Below are 20081 nucleotides of genomic sequence, written 5' to 3' on the forward strand. Positions count from 1 at the left end.
TCACCTCTCCTGCAAACCCATTAGGTAGCTTTAGGCAAGCTTCCCTCTCAGCTTCAGCCCCTCCATATCTGCAATATGGGGTGAGAGCCAGGGGGCGGCAGCGGTTTGAGTATAAAGGTAGGATCTGGAAAACCCTAGTTCAAATCCCCACCCTACTGTAAATTTCACTGGGGGACCTTGGACCATTAACTCGCTTTTGGTCTTGTTGGAATAAAGGTGATTTGGCATGCCTGGGGGGTGGGACCTGTGGAGGGTGAGGTATGGGTGAGGGGAAGGACCTTGGCAGGATCCACCCTCCAATGTAGTAATTTCCTCCAGGGGACCTGACCTATGTATCCTGGAGGTAATTTGTAACTCCAGGAGATTTCCAGGCCCCACCTGGAGGTTGGCAACTCCAGTCCCAGAGTGTGTTATGGAAAAGTGCTTCTGAGAGCAGAACCACAAGTGACAAAAGGCACAGACTGGACACTAGTCAGCTTCCCTCAAGTTTTGATGGGAAATGTAGGCATCCTGGTCTTGCAGCTTGGCTGTCCGGCTGCTGTCCAATGGACTTTTCAACTGTCACTTGTCCAACATTCCGCCAAGCTGCCTACATTTCCCATCAAAACTTGAGGGAAGCTGACAAGTGTCCAACCTGTGTCATTCGTCACTTGTGGTTCTGCTCTGAGATCATCCAGAACACTTTCCCTCATGTTTGCAGCCTCCAGTCTCAGAACACAAGTGATAATCATTTATTGCTGAGTCTCAAGGCTTTTCCTGCAGTGCGGCTTCTTAACTGCATTGTTTCCTCACTTCCTATACCCACACTAACCTTTGCTGGTCTGTAAACTGGGACCTTTAACTGCCCAACCTTGCTGAGCCAGTGGACATTTTGGGAATTGTGAGACCAGGTGGTGGGTGCCACCACAAAATGGCTGCTGTGGGGGCATGGCCAATCACAGAATGTTTGTGCATCTTTTGGGTTGTCAAAATAGCTCCTAAACTCCCCTATACTTTGTTTTTTTGTGTGTTGTCACTGATAAATTGAGGAATGGGGGACCAAATTAGATTCTTTCTTTCTTTCTTTCTTTCTTTCTTTCTTTCTTTCTTTCTTTCTTTCTTTCTTTCTTTCTTTCTTTCTTTCTTTCTTTCTTTCTTTCTTTCTTTCTTTCTTTCTTTCTTTCTTTCTCTTAGAAAGTAAGATTTTCCTGCACTCTTTAAGGGTTCCTCTGGGTTTGGAGGAAGTGCTAACTTGTGGCTGGGTCTGGCCCCTTACTCTTCAATACACTGATGGCAAAGGCAAAGTTCCCTTTTGCTTCCCCAAAGAGAGGCGTGACTGCCCTCCTGTGTTGATAATGTTGCAATAGGCTCCACGTAGGAAGCACTGATTCCCCATTTTGCATTCGTTGCTGTTGCAAATGCACAGGCAGTCATACTGGCAATAGAGCATCAAGATGGGGGGGGGGGACAGTTTTGGTGTGGTTTGAGAAAGAACATACTGAAAGAGGGCTGGTAACATACTGGAAAGTAGACAGAGGACAATGCTCGGATTGTGAATGCTCCACTTTGGAAGCAAAGATGGATAAAAATGCTTATGAGGAAACAACCATTGTTAACCAAGAAACAAATGTAACCTTGACAAATCCTCTTATGTATGCTACTTTGGGGAAAGGCCGTCGTTCAGTGGGAAGGCATCTGCTTTGCTTGCAGAGGTCCCAGATTCAACCCTCTCTCTGTCCCCAGTCAAATAGATCAGGTATCAGATGATGGGAAACATCTTAGCCCGAGAGCCAAGCTACAAGTGATGCCTTACACAGGTTGGACACTTGTTAGCTTCCCTCAAGTTTTGATGGGAAATGTAGGCGTCCTGGTTTTACAGCTTGGCTCTCTATTACAGCTGTAAGACCAGGATGCCTACATTCCCCATCAAAACCTGAGGGAAGCTGACAAGTGTCCAACCTGTGTCAGGCGTCACTTGTAGCTTGGTTCTGAGGGCCAAGCTACGCATGATGAATGACACTTGAACGGCAAGTGGATTGAGTGGAGGGCAAGTGAACAGGGAGAAATACACTTGCCGTTCAAGTGTCATTCGTCACTTGTAGCTTGGCCCTGAGTCTCTGGGAAGCTGCTGCCAGTCAGAATAGATAGTACTGACCTCAGCAGAATGAAGGTCTGGCTTGGTTTAAGACCGTTTTGTGTATTCGGGTGTATATTTTGTTTTGTTTCACAGTTTAATTTTGAATGAATCCAAGAACATGAACGTGGATCTCTTCGCCGCCCTCAAATTGGCACTCTTGGTTGCATTCTGCATCACTTAGAATTTCCCCTTAACTCGAACCATTGTCTTGAAATTCTGAAGTGGCCCGATTGCCATCTTAAACAAGTTTAGCATCTGTGCCCTTTATCTTGGTCTTTTCTAAACGAAGAACCTTTTTATCATCTTGCAGGCATATTGATCTTCAGTCGTGCAGTAAACATGCCCAATTTGTTCTTCCTGAACTAACACAATGTGCTAGCGCATGCTGGCCTGTCTCTCGTGTTACGTATTTGTTGATTGGTCTCTGCTCTCAGCCAGCGCTCAATAGCTTCTTGTGGAGAAGGGCTAAAGTTTAACACCCTTCTCTTAAATTTATTTGGATGTATGATACTCTGAGACCAAACTGATATAAGGGAACTCAGACTGATGGCTTATGCCCCCATCTGCTACCAAAGAACAACAGATCTAATTACACAATTATCATTTTAAGCTACTCAGTGTTGATTTGCTATTGTTTTTATACCCTGTCTTGTTTTTAATAGGTTGTTTGGTTTTGTGGTGTTGTTTTAGTTGTGAGCCCTCTCAAGAAAGCCTTTGGAGAGGCAGCACAGACATTTTTGAATTAAGTAAAGAAATTGTAATGTACAATGAAGATAGAGTTGCCGTTTGCCCAGGGACAGCAAACAAACTCTGGCCTTCAGGCTCCAAGACCCACCGGGGTTTTTTGCTCCAGCATGAGGAAAAATGGAGGGCAGGTGTTACCTCTGTTGTATAGGTTCTATGAAGCTAATTTAGGAAGCAAACTTTCACACAAATAGGACTAACAAAATTTGTGGTAGGGTATGAGCTTTCGTGAGTCATAGCTCACTTCTTCAGATATCTGAAGTCTTATACAGACGTTATTGGACTCTTACTCTTTTCTACTGCTACAGACAGACTAACATGGCTACCCACCTTGGGCCCTTTCCATACATCTTTAAAGGGATGGCCCACTCACTGAACACTGTCGACTTTCTCCCTTGACTCCAGACATCTTTGTTTTCAAAATAGTTGCAGGCTCTTTAGCTTCTGTTTTTTTGGGGGAGCCTTTTTTGGACTGTGGGAAAGTGCCTGCAACCGTTTTGAAAATGGAGACATCTGGAGTCAAAGGGAAAAGGCAACAGTGTTCGGTGAGTGGGCCGTCCCTTTAAGGATGTGTGGAAAGGCCCTTGATCTTTCACACAAATGTAAATTAAGGGTTTTTTTTCTTTAACCAAACTCATAAGTGCAACAGAAACAGAAACTTTCAGCCAACAGTGTCTTTGAAACCACTCAAGGCAAGGAAGTTCAATGTGTCGGATCCTACCGAGTGATAGAGTCCTTTTGCCACATTTCTTCCAGTTATGAAGCAACTGGAACCCAGCCTTCTGTCCTCTTTTTCGGAATTACAGCCCTGTAAGAATAATATGATTCCAATAATAATACCAATTAATTATAACACACATGCAACACTTCTATCGTTCACATACAATGTGTTTCTGATTACCTTATTCAAGGGGGTAAAAGCATGTAAAATGTTATCAAGCTTCCCAGCAGCCAGCCTTTTCCTCAGCTACTTGGCTGTAGATACTAACTATGCCCTACTGGGCTAAACCAATTAGCTCATGGGGGTTACACAGGCAGTGATGTCTTGACGCTCTAGAAACTCCCCAAATCTCTATGGTTTTCACCACAGAGATCAGGAAATTAGAGTTGCCAGCTCTGGGTTGGGAAATCCCTGGAGATTTTGGGGTGTAGCCTGGGGAGGGCAGGTTTTGTGGCGTGGAGGGACCTCAACAGGGTATAATGCCATAGAGTCCACCCTGCAAAGCAGCCATTTTCTCCAGGGTTACTGATCTCTGCTGCCTGGAAATCAGTTGTAATTCCAGGGGATTTCTAGGCCCTACCTGGAGGATGTCAGCACTAGAATTCATGGGGCAATGTAATGCTGTCCTGCTCCCTACATCTTCACTTCTGCTGGAATGAAGACCATGCCTGGCAACCCTAATTACAAAGATTATGCATTCTCTGTTGTTTACGCCCCAAATGCGGTAACTCTGGTCTAATGCCATACTTCCCAAACTCTTGGACATGGCAGCGAATGATCTTCACCAGCATTTGTTTCAACAAGCAAGTAGAAATTGTACGCAGGGGTCGTTTAGTAGAAAAAGAGCTGGAGGAACTCTTCAGCATAACTCATTAACATAACTCATTAGCATATGCCATGCCCCTTGGCATCACCAGAAGTGTGTCATTAGCATAACTGATTTGCATATGCCACACCCCTGACATCACCTATCCTGACTGTTTTGGACCCAATCCTCACCATTCAGGGCCGAAATTGGGCCCAAAATGGCAAAAAGGAGCAGAAAATGGCCAAAAAGGGGCCCCAAATGGTCAGGATTGGACTGCTGCTGAGTGAGAGAGTGATCCACCACCCATCAGAGGCCCGATCCGTGTTGTTTCGGCACCAATGCAGGCTGAAACAGGCCCCAAATGGCCGAGAGTCAGGTGGTCGAGGCCACCTGACATGACCTCTTTGAGGAACTGCCAGAACTGCATTCCTGAGTGTTCCCCCTCAAAATGAGCCTTGATTGTACAGGACCTAATTTAAAACCACAATTAAAAGATTTTTAAAAAAACACCTTTTCCTTTAAATAAAACATCCAAACAAACTGAAACCTGATAATGACTCTTAATTTTTCCCTCTTCCATTAAATCGTTATTAATATCATCATTGATAATGGAAGTTCCACCCCTGCTTGCGGGAGCTAGGGGGTGATAAGAATATGAACATCAAGCGAGCTTGTTTTGCAAGGGCGGCAGGAGTTCTCGTCAGTGTGACATTGGGAACCCCTGCTGTTCTTCACGGTGCAGTGGTGCCTGGCTCTTTCACTTTATCATTGTAGCTTTAATGATCCTGCTGGGCTGAAGGGCTTTAATTTAGTATTTTGGCTGCGCCGTGCACACAGAAAATCAAATCCATAGACAATGTCAATACATAATCATATTTTAGGACCCCGCAGAGATATGTACTAAGTACATAAACCAATCATCCCTTTGTTGCATTTGGGGTTTTAACAAACCGCAAGAAACTCTTTAGTGAGCAGCTGCAAACTGCTTGGCTCGATCCATTAAACTGAGAGGCACCAGGAACTTTATTTCCTAGGCTCCATGGGAGCAACCTGAGCATGCTTAGAAGAAACAACCGGCACGTAGGCCTTAAAGATGAAGTCTGGATGCTTTTGCAAGCCCTCCTGAGTAGAGATGGGCACGAACCGGAAAAAACCCGAACCATACGGTTCATGGTTCATCAAATTTCACGAACCACGAACAACGAACTTTCATGAACCTGCCCCTGGTTCACGAACTGGTTCATTTGGTTCATGAAAACGTCACATCTGGGACAGAAAATCATCACTTCCGGGCCAGCAGAAGGTCACTTCCGAGTCAGCAGAAGGTCTGCAGGAAGTCCATCCCCTGTTGCCTAAGAAACTGTTTGATCGGCACCAGGCTGTCTGCAGCAACAACCCAAAAAACGAGCCAAATGAACCAGCCTAAAGTTCATGGCGGTTCGTCAGAAATGGGATCTGATGAACCACTGGTTCGCGAACAACAAACCGACCTGGTTCGTGCTTAATTTTGGTTCGTAGTTCGGTTCGTGCCCATCTCTACTTCTGACTGGCCCTATGGTCCTCTTTTTTCTTTTTGGAAAGGGGGTGGAACTGGTAGAAGGAGTGAGCAGGTTGAGCTCCCTCAAACGTGGTCGTTCAAGCTTGCTCAGATTGTATGTGTATGTGTGTGTCTGTGAAATCTTGGGTGAAACAGGGCTGCCAGAATAAGAATTGGTCCCCAGAATAGGAATTGGTCTCCAGACTACAGAGATCTCTTCCGCTAGAGAGAATGGCTGCTTTGAAGAATGGACTGTATGGTATTATACCCCACTGAGGCCCTTCTACTCGCCAAACTCCACAGTCTCCAGGTTCCACCCCCAAATCTCCATGGAGCTGGCAACCCTGAATCATCTAGTCATGAGGTGAGCTTGGGAGGGTTTGGCTGTCACTAATGCGGGCATGGGGTGGAGAGCAGGCTGGGGAATTGTGGGGAAGATGAATTTTTTACTTAAAGCCTGAGTGTGGCGGGGTGTGTGTGCAAATAGGGTTGCTGTTCCCCTAGTGGGGGCGGGGGTATACCCTGCTCCCACCCTCCACCCTTTACAGGTCTGGGTGGGAGGCAACAGACCTGGCACTCACCTTTGTTGCTGTTGTCACGCAAGTGTTCCCAGGCTGCATGATGATGTCACTTCTTGGAAGTGACATCATCGTGCAGGGCCTCGTGTTGCTCCTAGGAGTGCTCCCATGCTCCTCAGTGGGCCAATCCTGGCCTGTTTGGAGCCTAAATTGGCCTGCTGAGAAGTGCAGGAGCTCTCCAGGGACCTCCCAGCATGATGGGTCCCAGAGTGCTCCTGTCCGCTGCAGGCCACTTTGGGCTCCAAAGAGGCCCGATTCAGCCCATTTGGGGCCTAAATCGGCCCACTGCGGAGCACAGGAGTGCATCGCATCGCCTGGGTGCTGGCCCAGAAGGTGCATTCCCCTGTCTTCTCCCCCACTGGCCAGGTAAGTGGGGGCAGGGAATAGAGGGTAGCAGTGGGAGACTGGCAACCCTAGCTCCTTATTACCACTCACCTGGCTGGCGAGGGTGGGGGAGCAGGGAAAGTGGTTTCCAAGGCGCACTCCTGGGGCAGCATGACGACATCCCTTCCTGGAAGTAGAAAAGAAAGGTGAATACCAGTTCTCCCCGGTCCCTCTGGGAGGGTAAGGGGACCTGGCAACCCTAGGTGCAAGCTGAACAGCAAGAGCCTCCCCAGAAAGGGGGGATGTCTGAGGCCTGATTTCATAACCTCTCCAGCCTGACCCAGGATGTTTGGGGTACCTTTTGCTTTTTTCTTTATACTGTGTTTTGTTTAAATATGTTTTAATTGCATGAGTATATTTGTAAGCTGCGTTAGGTCCCCGTTGGGAGAAAAAGCAGGATAAAATTATGCTAAATAATTTACAATAAGGACCCCCAAATCAATGAATTGTTGGAGATCCACGAGCTGATCTTGGGTTGCCTTTACTTTTTATTAAAATGTATGGTGGGATTGGGAGATTGGCAACTGTGGCATGAGGGAGACCACCGTTCTTCCCCATTGCCATTTCCCTGTAAGAATGTACAATTCGTGATGTTATTAGTCCCATTAGGGGAAAATATATGGGTGTCTTTAATTTTTTTTTACTGTTTGGACTGTTAGGAGTTCAGAAGGGATGATTTTTGCTTGGGCAAAGACTGGAAGGGGTTAACTTTCCCAGCATCTAATCCAAATCACTTCCCCTGCTTTTAGAAAGAAGTGGAGATGCTTGGTGACCCAACTATGAATCTCCAGCATCTTGTCTAGTGGTACTCTAAGACTCACTATAAAATATTAAGAGGAAGCTAAAGGTCAACAAAATCTAGCAACTCATACATGGAAAAGAATAGATTTACTATCAGTCTGGATAAAATAACTGGGTTTTGATTACACAGGTCAACACTTTCAAACTTTTGGCGCTCAGGGAATGTTTCAACACTGGCTTGTCTGCTATGGAATTCCTGTCCATTGGCCTTTGCCATTGTCCAACCAAAGGACACCTTGGAAAACACCTGACTTTGGGTGCAAGATTGGTGCAGGTAGTTAAAGGCTGGTCATGAGTATCCATGATTATCATTCTTCTTATTAAGGAACTCTTGATAAGCCTCCCTCCCTATGTTCCTCCACAGCAGCTTCGCTCATCTGAACAGGGTCTCCTGTAGGTGCCAGGCAGCACACAGGTGAAGTCAGCAGCAGCCCATACAAGGGCTTTCTCTGTGGTGGCCCCTGTCCTGTGGAATGACCTGCCTGAGGAAGTCAGAAGAGCCCCCACTCTCCTGGCTTTACGTAAACGATGCAAAACCGAACTATTCAAAAAGGCTTTTTACTCAAATGAGAGGGCTGCATTGCAGGGATGGGGTCTCAGGTGCTTCACTAACAAGATGGGGATCATAGACTTCATCACCATTTTTGCCTCATATATTATCTGCTGCTTTAAATATGTACTCCTATGCACAACCAGCACTCCATGTTGTCTAATGTTAATCCTAGAATTGATTATGTTTTGCTTCAATTTTTTTCCTACTCTGTCTTGGATCCTTGCTAAGGCTATGTCTTTTAAACTTGTATCTATTTACCCTATGGCATTGTTTATGAAATGTACTTGATACTGATTGTATTAACCTGATACTGCGTAATCCGCCTTGAGTCTCAGTGAGAAAGGCGGACTATAAATGACGTAAATAAATAAATAAAGATAAGAACCACCCAGTTCCCTGGAATACACATTGTAAACTATTGAAGCGTGATCAGCTTCTTACAGTGCAATCCTAAGTAGAGTTACTCCAGTTTACCCCCATTGAAATAAATGGGCTTAGATTGGAATAACTCTGCTTAGGCTTGCACTAAAACTGAGTGGACCTGGGTTCGAGTTCCACTCTGTTGTGAAGCTTGCTGTGTGGTCTTGGGCCCGTTAACCTTTTTCTCGGCAGTCTACTTCTCAAGGCCATTGTGGGGACAGAAAAGTGGGGAGTAGGGTCATCGCTTTCATTAGGGGTAATAAAGCAGCCATACCAGGATGTGTTTTTTGGACTCCCATCACACCATCCAGCCATCCTGTCCTCCTGGGAGCTGGAGCAACATCTCCTTAACCTCCCCGCCCTCCCCCCCAGCTCTCTTCTCTCCTTTCGTGTGAGTTTGGAAGTCAGTTTGGCAGCCTAAGCAACCACATTAGCCAGACTCACTCACACAGGATGCTATAGGGCCAGCAGTAATATGAGCTATTGGTGGCTGTACCAATGTGCATCCTGAAACCCTCCTCTCAAGAGGCTTTGGTCAATGTTGGGAAACAGCTATCTTCAGCGTGGTGTTCATGGATGCTGTGATGACAACTGCAAATGTGTTTCTTGCTGTCTCTAAGCAGCTTTCCAGTTGGGAATAAAATCCAGAAGGTCTTGAATGGAACAGGGGGCAAACAACAACCCAGGGAGCTTTGGGGCTCTCTCTACCAGTTGATGAGCACCAAACTCTTCCCAAATTGGCATGTTACAACCATGTGCCCTTGGCTTGGCCACAGGCACCGTCTTTATGCCTCTGGGCTTGGCAACTTCTCCTTGGGAGCAAATCCTCCCTTTGAAAACTGAAACCCAAAAGTATTTCTTTCCCAAAATGAAAAGCTCGTTCTGGGCCCCGTGGCAGCCATTTTGAGATTGTCCCAGCCCCCGCCGAACCCATTTTGCGGTGACACACACTACCCTTTCTTAAGAGCCCATTGGCTCAACAAGGTTAGGGATTTCAGGTTCATACTGTGAGAATAATTTTGGACAAAACTGCTTTGGAAAATAGCAGTGCTGTTGATAAACTATAAATTGATTCCATAGCTTACTGAAACCATTACCTGCTATTCACAGGTTGTTTATACCGGCTTTTTGCATAGCATTTGTGTATGTTTTTAAATCTTCCAATTTCCTTCATGCAAAGTCGCTTTATCTAAAGGAGATGTTAACTGAGATTCTGATGGTCTGCTTTTGATCTCTGCATTATGCTAGAAATTCAGCCCCTTAGCATGAATTGTTACAGAAGTGATTTGCAAACATCAACCTTTTTTCTTTTCTAATAAATGTTGTACAAATAGAAATGAACTAGATCTTTTCTTCCTTTAACTTTTACCTTGTGCACCAGGCAATTCAGAATATGTGAAGGAATCAAAATGAAGCACGCTACTATGTCAATTTGAGAAGTCTGTGAATATCAGTATAGTTAACGTATTATTCATAACAAGATAATAATAAAAATACCTAACAGTTCAGGGAACTGGAAGCACTTCACATTCGTTAGAGATAAAAAATAAGTCCATGAACTTACTCCGTTATTTGAAACTTTAAATCTAGCCCACCAATTCCCTGTGATATCATTTATATGTATAATATACACACATAGACACAAATAACATTAAAATATGTACATTCTGTGGGGAAACATATAATATGAGGAATCAGAAATTTGCACAAAGACTCACAAGTTCAGTTCACATAATGAAGAAGAAAAATTACAAGCGGACTATGGGGAGGGGGTAAATCCTCAGGGAGAAGAAATTCAAAATAATTCCTACTGAATTCCCATTGGATGTTTTAGATGTTCTTTAAAATTTTCCTTCATTCATATCCTGCCTTTGTCCCCAATGGGGCCTCAAAGTGGCTTACATTGCTCTCGTCTCCATTTTTTTCCTCCCAACAAACCCTGTGAGGTAAATTAGGCTGTGTTTGTGACTGACCTAGTGAGCGTCCATTACAGAATGGAGATTTGAACCTGGGTCGCCGAGATCCTAGTTCATCACTCCAGCCACTACACTGCAGGGTTGCCAAACCTGCACCCACAAATCCCAAGGGCTTTTGACGAGTAGAACCTTGGAAGGTGATCAGCCAGAAGTGCTTTCCTGTGACCCTCTAGGATTTTCCCCAATCTCTATGGTAAGAACTGTACAGATTGGGGGAATTCCTAGAGTGTTATGGGTGTGGATGCACTTTGATGTTCCCCTACCCTTCTCTCCTGCCTACCTTCACGATCCTGTTCCCCAGCATGCAGAGTTCTTAGCAAATGAATGATAGTTTTTTGGAAATTCCACACAACAGTTACCGGTTCAGGAACCCTAAATTTGATAGACTGGACACTCTGGATGTAAATAAGCTTTACGAGAGCCATTGAATGAATCTTCATGTTACTCCCACGCTGTACCTCTGCTAAGACATTTGAAGGGTTTTTCCCCCCATTGTGCCTGACCTTTAAGCTCTTCTGGACATGCCTATCACAGCTGTGAGCTAAATATTTGCATGCCTTGATTTGGCAGCTCAGAACTCGCCTAGAGCAATTCCAGTCCCTACCCTGCATTGCCTATATTGATTAGCCTCCCTGTTAGCATCTTCTTAGAAGGCCACGCTGTCAGGTCACTGTTGCTGAACAAATTAGAGAACCCACAAACAGCTGGGATGGCCATTAAAAGGGATTCGACAGCAATCCTCTTCAATCTGAGATGGATACAGTACTCGGGGGACTTAGTTAAGTTTCTTTCTTTCTGATGGAAAAGAGGAATTAAAATCCCTACAGGGCAATTTACACCAAGAGCTGCAAGAAATCGGGAGTGCAGAGAAGCAGTTTGCGAAGCAAAGTTGTGATGAAACGATGGCAGGATGAAATCACGGCCAGATTTGTATGGTACACATCCCAAAATGAATATTTTCTCAACGGAAACTCATTCTTTAAACTGAACACTGCTGCTTTTAAAACAGCCTTTCTCAGTTTTACGGATCCAGAGAGGGTGTGCTATTTCATTGGGAAGGAGGGAAAAACTTTAGAGATCTGAATACTTGACAGATGGTATAATATAGTGGTTTAGGGTATTAGACTAGAAGTAGGTAAAAAAGGTAAAAAAGGTAAAGGTAGTCCCCTGTGCAAGCACTGAGTCATTACTGACGCATGAGGGGACATTGCATCATGACGGTTTCTTGGCAGACTTTCTGTTATGGAGCGGTTTGCCATTGCCTTCCCCAGTCATCTACACTTTACCCCCAGGAAACTGGGTACTTATTTTACTGACCTTGGAAGGATGGAAGGCTGATGCCTTGAGCCAGCTACCTGAACGTGGCTTCCGCTGGGATCAAACTCAGGTCATGAGCAGAGCTTGGACTGCAGTACTGCAGCTTACCACTCTGCGCCACAGGGCTCTTAGTAGAGAAACCTGGGTTCAATTCTCGGCCTTGTTATGTGGCTTATGGGGTACAAAAATGCTTTTTTAAATGGTTTTGTTTTATTTTTAGATGCAAGGCATCTTGAGTGGGTCTCTGGAGAGACAGCATATAAATTCTATAAATAATAATAATAGTTACCTTGGTAGCCCTGATAGGGAAGATAGGTGGCATACAAGTATTCTTAATAAAATAAATGAACTCTTCAATTCCAGTATCAGTGACATGTTTGTGGTATGGGTGGCAAGGAAAATAAAATCAGGTTCATGTCCCTGGGGGAAAAGTTTTAAAAAATCTTTCTTTATATCATTTCCCAATATAATCGACCCATGCCACTGCTTGCCTTGTTGGGAAAAACTTATCTTTCATACCAGTATATATGGAAACACACAGGGGTACATTCTCTTGTGGTCTAGGGTTTCTCAAGAGGTTATCTGACATTATAGAAGATGTAACACAAAACAGAATGAGCGCAGAGATATTTGATGTTGAAATGAAAACTTGGGCCGTTTCCAGACGGCCCCCCGCCTCGCGAAACGTCGCGCGTCGTCGCGCGTCGTTGCGCAGAAAACGCGAAATATCGCGTTTTCTCGCGCGAGTTTTGCGCGACGTCGCGCAAAACTCGCGCGAGAAAACGCGATATTTCGCGTTTTCTGCGCAACGACGCGCGACGACGCGCGACGTTTCGCGAGGCGGGGGGCCGTCTGGAAACGGCCTTGGTTAGTGTTCAGTGGGTTCCATCGAGAGGATACCAAAGGAAACAAAGAGCAGCCATTTGTTAGAGAGGTATCCCAAGATATTATGAAACATTATGCCAGTTTTTCAGACGTTTGCTATCTATCTATCTATCTATCTATCTATCTATCTATCTATCTATCTATCTATCTATCTATCTATCTATCTATCTATCTATCTATCTATCTATCTATCTATCTATCTATCTATCTATCTATCTATCTATCTATCTATCTATCTATCTATCTATCTATCTATCTATCTATCTATCTATCTATCTATCTATCTATCTATCTATCTATCTATCTATCTATCTATCTATCTATCTATCTATCTATGCTTATAGTCTGCTCTCTCTGCACACAGGCTCAGAGCTGATTACATCAATGAACCCAGTATAAAAGCTGAAAACAAGATAGCATTACAATAAACTACAATAGTACAATTCAGTAAAAATACAGCAGTGCACATATTGCACAAACCCATCAATGCCTAAAAGCCCATTGGGGGGGGGTGGCCAGATGCCAGATGTATTGCAGACCTGGGGGTAGCATCCCCTGTATGGCAGGAGGCCGCTCGGATGCTCACCTGGTGGAACATCTCTGTCTTACAGGTCTGGTGATCCACAGACAGAGAGTTCTACCAGGTTGGTGCCAGGGCAAGCAGAGTTTACAACAACCCCTATTTTCCAGGATGACCCAGTGAAACCAACTCCAGACTCTGAAACTTGGGATTCCTGTCAAGCATGTTTTTCACTGACCTAAAAGTCAGCAATAGGTTACGTCAAACCAAGGTCATCCCATGAGCATCAAGACCAAATAAGAATTTGGACCCCAATCTTCCAGATCCTAGTCCAGTGCTGTTACCACTACACCGCACGGGCTTTGTCTTTTGATATTGCCTGTTAATGGGGTAACATGAGCTTTGCGGTGAATAGTTTTGGCAAATGATATATCAGGCACTCTCATTTGTCAGGTGAACCTTGGATTTGTTCGCCTTGCTGGAAGGGTTGCCTGCTTCTGGTTGGGAAATTCCTGGAGTTTCTAGAGTTGGAGCCTGGAGGAGTGGGGGAGTTGGAGATGGGAGGGAACTCTCCAACTCCCTCCATAGAATCCACCCTCCAAAGCAACCATTTTCTCCAGAGGAACTGATCTCTGTGGCCTGGAGATCTCCAGCCACTACCTGGATGTTGGCAACCCTATATGCTGTCAGTCAAGTTGAAGGCCCAGTGAACTACTTTGTAGCTGCTTAGTAGCAGAGATGGAGGAGTTTTCTTCCCTTGCTTTGCATCCAGGCAGTAGGTGAAATCGATTCTCCTCCAGGTTTATGAATTCTTGGGTCAGGTAATTAAGGGGAAGTACACCTTATATAAGGCTGTGCAAAAATGACAGGCCTGTTGTGGGTAGATGGGGGATTAGTTATCTCATTGGGCTGTTTAAGAATGCACACACACAAAACAATGCCACTAGCACTGCTCTACACTGTACTGTTTGTATATGTCAAGAGAAATCTGATGAACTGGCTCGAACTGTTTGCAAACAGCCGGATTGATAAAAAAAAATTGGCTCTCTGCTTATGACCAGGGAAGAGAATATGGCCTGAACGAGTGGGTTCTCCAGTATCCCTACTCACTAAAGCAACACATCTGAAGCCCTATTGAGCTTTAAAAAAATCCCAAGTATTCCCATTAACTCTCAGCCCCTTTGATTAACAGTAGCCCTTACCAATTAATAGATGAAAGCTGTAGGTGGCTAATGTATTGAATTAACCAAGTGATGCCTGCAGTCCTAATTTAAGATTATTTTTCCAAACAAGGAGGTCTTTCATTTGTGTTATTTAAATATCCTCAAGGTCCTATAAATTGCCAAACTGCAACATATATTTTTAAACCGTTAAACAATCCATTAAAATTGGGGCAGTTACTGCTAAATAATAATAATAAAAACTCTCTAACTTGCTGACAGCTCGGTATGACTTGGCACAGAAATGACATTACTTGAAATTTGGCAAATGAAAATAAATTAGTTTAAGAGCAGCTGATGAAGAGAAAATATGGTTTGTATAAAAAAAATAGTTTGTGTTGCCATGGCAACTAAAAGAGCAATAAAACAATTTCAGAAATGCTATATCAGATTATGTAATTGCTCCTAAGGGAGGGGCTTAACCATTGGGAAGAAATGTAATGGCAAGATGAAACGTTTTACGATGGATTCCCAAGGAAAGGCTTAATTTTCTTCAAATGTGCGTTCCGTCTCATTCTCCTGTGTTCTGGCTCAGTTGTTTCCAAGGTCTGCTTCAGCCCTAATGCTGATCACATCACTATGTATTAGTTTCAGGTGGGTTAGCCTGTAGTAGCAGAACAAAATTTGAGACCAATAGCACCAGAAATACCAATAAACTTTTCCAGGGTGTAAGCTTTCATAACCCAAAGCTCATTTCCTCAGAGGCCTGGTATCAGAAGAAGCGAACATTGACTCATGAAAGTTTATCACTGTGTATTAATATTTCAGTAAGTAATTTATCTTTCATTTAAAGAGAGGGCTAATGAGGTTAAAGATTTTTTGCTATAACACAGAACAACTGAAGCAAAAAAAAAAAAACACCCAAGAATTTTGATATGTCAAATCCAAATGTCTGGAGAAAGAAATCCCATTTTTAAGCTTCAGTTTCAGTTTCGTTTATTTACGGTCCATGGCCAGATTTGAACTTATAAAAACAAAACATTTCATTATTTGGTAAACAATATACAAGCTTCTGGTAGGTCTTGACAGAGCAATCTTATGTGTAATTCTCTAAAGTAGTTAAGTAAGGTTGAGTTTGGGGAGGGGAGAAACCTTAGGAGGATGTAATGTCATAGAGTCCACCCTCCAAAGTTGCCATTTTCCCCAGGGGAACTGTTTTCTGTCATCTGGAGATCAGCTGTGATTCCCGGAGATCACCTGGTAGTTGGCAACCCAAAGGAAAACTCTATATGCCTTTCACATATAGATGATTGCATACACATTTATTTATTTGGAACATTTCTAGGTCACCTTTCCATTCACTGATTACTCAAGGTGTCTTACAATAAAAGTACAAACAGAGATGTCGAAAACTCGACCAAACTAGAACGCCATTAAAATAGCAGGAACAAGAATTCAGCCATTTTAGAGGTCTTCCCAAACAAAAAAAAAGAAGTTTGCTGTAATGACTAACTCATGACAGAAAGACTGTAGGTTTAGAGCTAGTTGCGTCTGCTGGAGGAAGGAGTTCCAAAATGGGAGTGCGGCAGCTCTTATCTGGGTCCCTGTCAACCACACTGCTGGAAGGAAGAGTTTCCTTTGTAAGATTCTGCCAGGTGATCTAAGGACCTGACAGGGAAGATCTGGCTGGAAGTGGTTCTTAAGAGACTTTGGACCAAAATTTTTAAAGTTCAAAGCCAGTACTATGAGCTGGAAACCTATTGGAAGTAAATGTTTTTCATATAACACCAGTTTATCCATTATTGTGAACTCCCAGTTTGGAGCCAGTTTGGTGCAGTGGTTAAGAGGGGCAGGACTCTAATCTGGGCCGTTTCCACACTGCTTACCTTGTTCTGGAAAACAGCAAAATCTTGTGTGAAATCTCACAAGAAGACACTGTTATCGTGCAAAATCATGCGAGAAGACGCGATAACAGCGTCTTCTTGTGCAATTTTGCATGAGATTTCGCTGTTTTACGGAACAAGGTAAGCAGTGTGGAAACGTCCCTGGAGAACTGGGTTTGATTCCCCACTCCTCTGCTTGAAGCCAGCTGGGTGACCTTGGATCAGTCACACAGCTTCTCAGAGCTCTCTCAGCCCCACCTACTTCACAGGGTGATTGTCATGAGGATAATAATAGCACACTTTGTAAATTGCTCTGAGTGGGCGTTAAGTTGTCCTGAAGGGCAGTATATAATTCGAATGTTGTTGTTGTTTTTGTCATTACGTTGGCTGTTCTGTTTTGTACCAGTTTGTTTGTTCATTTGATTTCCTTAATTTCCCCTTTCTACCCAAAGTAGCTCATATCGTTCTCCTCTCCCTCATATTTCAGGATCATCTTCAAAGATGGTCCCATGCTGCGCACATTACAGCATCCTGTTGCTTGAACGTGTCTGGAATGATATGTCCTGAGCCCTGCCAGGATTTGCTAAAAAACAAACTTTAAATGTGTACTTCCCAAATTGTATGATCAGACACGCTACTGCGCCATGAGGGAATTACTAGTGTACGGTGAGAGACTAACAATGGTACATAGCTTTTGAAAGTGCAAAGTTTTCACACAGAGAAGATATTTGCTTTGCAAAAGTCATAACTCTCCTTTCCCCTTTGCTACTGAAAAGGTAATAACATTTCTGTATCAGGCATGTTTCATTTCTTCTTATTATGCTTACATCTAGTTTTCAGGTAATCGTCTTCCAAAGCTGCTCCCAAAAGGCAAAAAGTGAGGTACCCCTACTGTGCCTGTCTTTGTTCTGCTTCTGAGTTAAGAGCAAACTGGGGTGAATTTTCTCTTGAAGAAATGGCACGAGATCATAATAACCATAATAGCATTCGATTTATATACCGCACTTTAGAACCACTTAATGCCACACTCAGAGCGGTTTACAAAGTGTGTCGTTATTATCCTCACGACAATAACCTTGTCAGGTGTGTGAGGCTGAGAGAGCTTTTTTTTATATATATATATATATTTATTTCAATTATTAACAAAACTGACAATATGAAATACAACATGGGTAAATTGTTAGAAACTACATAACAGAGAAGGGTAAAACATGGAAAGACAAATTCAAGTTGAATGATCTGATATATTTTGGATTATAGATTCAGGATTGTTTGGTATATTTTATTGGGAGGATATAGATTTTCTTTAGAAATGTATTCAAAAAAAGGGAACCATTTTTCCATAAAATTTGTTGTTTGGGGGAAATTTTCAGCTTGATAGATTCCATCATTGATTTTTTCAAATAAAAAATGGTCCCATATTTTAGAATACCAACTGGTAATTGTTGGTACAGTATGTGATTTCCATTTTAAAGCAATTAAATTTTTTGCGGCCATTAAGAAGACATTGATGAGGTCTCGTCGAATTGGTGGGATCTCTGTATCATCCCATTGATTCAGAAATATCAGCTCAGGTTTCTTTGGTATTTTGTAGCCAGTTAACAAAAAGATTTGGTGCAAGATTGTATTCCAGAATTCTTCTATGTAATGACATTTCCACCAGCAATGTATATATGATCCTGTATCCCCACATTCTTTCCAACATAAAGATGAACTGTGAGAGTAAATAGCTGCTAATTTTTTGGGTGTAAGATACCATCTTGTTAATATCTTATAGGACTGTAGTTTAATATTAATGGCTGAGAGAGCTTTGAGAAGCTGTGACTGACTCGAGGTCACCCAGCTGGCTTCAAGCAGAGCAGTGGGGAATCAAACCTGGCTATCCAGATTAGAGTCCTGCCGCTCTTAACCACTACATCAAACTGGACCCCTCTTTCCCCAACCCCTCTTTTCCCAATAGTACAATCACATTGGGGTCTCCCTTGGGGTGCTTTTCAGGACCCCAAGGCACATGTAGTTTGACCCTTACAGTGCAATCCTTGAAAATCCATTGAAGTCTGTTTAGGATGGCACTGCCAGTGTGCCACGTGTACGAATTCACGCTACACAAGACAAATCTGCTCCCCGCCTCAATATTTAATTTCTTCAAAGCCTAGGAAAGGAGCTGAGCTGTGCAGAATGACAACTCTAGCACCAGGCACTCAACATCACAGCAACGCATCCCCAGAAGACAAAAAATTGGAGCAGTGATGTACCAGGGGACAGCGCTGGAGTGTTTTTGACAACTCTGTTCTTTTAATCCTGGCCGGTATTTTAGACTGCACGAATGAAGGGCTTAGCGCGGGCAGGAAAAGGTAGAAAGGAAGCCATCAGTGCCACTCTAGACAGAGAAAGAACGTGACTTATTATAATGTGCTCCTATCTGAAACTATGCGCCTTCCTTAATCTGATGCGTAGCATTAAGAACACAACAAGCAGCAAAAATTAGGGACTGTTCCCAGTAAAGGAGAGCTTAAACATAAGAAATAATCCTGTGTGGACCTCAAGGCCAGGGGCCATGTCCCCATAGAGAGGAGCCATCTTTTCTCCACATGGTCAAGGGTGAGACAACACACTGGAACTGTGAAATTTGCAGTTTAATGGCATGGTTCTTTGACATCGCCAGCTCCTGAGATCCACCCTCCCCACCCCGTGGTTCAGGCAGCTCACAGTCCCTCACGTACACTGGCACACGTCTGGTTGCTAGGGCTGTTTTTTTCCATCTAGGTTCTCCTCCAAGGCCTTCAAGCACCTGTCCTGGTTGCTGCCCCCTTCCTGATTGGTTAAACCAGGGAATAACCCATCTGCCTCGGTCAGTTGGGCAGAGTTCCTCCTAGCTGTCCTCATGGCCAGGTACACCAAGCTCTGAAGCTCCAGGAGATGTTTTATCTATTAATTTTATTCCATTTATATTCCGCCCTCCCCACATCAGCAGGCTCAGGGCGGATTACAACCGGTATAATAATTTAAAATACAAATAGCTTTAAAACCAATAAAACCATAACAATATTTAAAAACACACACAGCAGCAGACTTCTCCAAAAACCACCACCCAACCATCTCCAAAAGTATTTAACAAGGCTGGGTGATAAATGCTTCCAGTAGGGAGGGGGGCCACGTTCTCCTCTAGTCGGCCGGCGGGGAGGCCCAGCCAGCATCAACCGTGTGCCTTCCTGTGACACCTTCCTGTCTGCAAAGCCCCCTAGACTGCCTGTCCACAGCCATCAGTCAGCCACTACCTCATCTCCTCCATCTGGGGCCCTTTCTCCTGCTTCTCCTCATCCCTCCCAGTTCCTTATTTCCTTTGCTTCTTGAGGAAGCCCTTCCTCTCAGGGAGGCTTTTACATCCTTTTCTCCACAGGGAACTGGTGGGTAGGATCGCCGGCTCTGGATTGGGCAATGTCTGGAGATTTGGGGGTGGAGCCTGGAGAGGGCAGGGTTTGGGGAGGGGAAGGATCTCAGTGGGGTATAATACTATGGAGTCCACCCTCCAAAGTGGTCATTTTCTCTAAGGGAGATGATTTCTGTCATCGAGATCATCTGTAATTCTGGGAGATCTCCAGCCAGCACCCCTCCTGGTAGGCTTTCCTTCTGGTTGTTCTTCCCATGCTGTGGCCGCCTCATCTGGCTCTCTTCTCA

The sequence above is a fragment of the Eublepharis macularius genome, chromosome 3 (assembly GCF_028583425.1).
Source record: "Eublepharis macularius isolate TG4126 chromosome 3, MPM_Emac_v1.0, whole genome shotgun sequence".
Taxonomy (NCBI): Eukaryota; Metazoa; Chordata; class Lepidosauria; order Squamata; family Eublepharidae; genus Eublepharis; species Eublepharis macularius.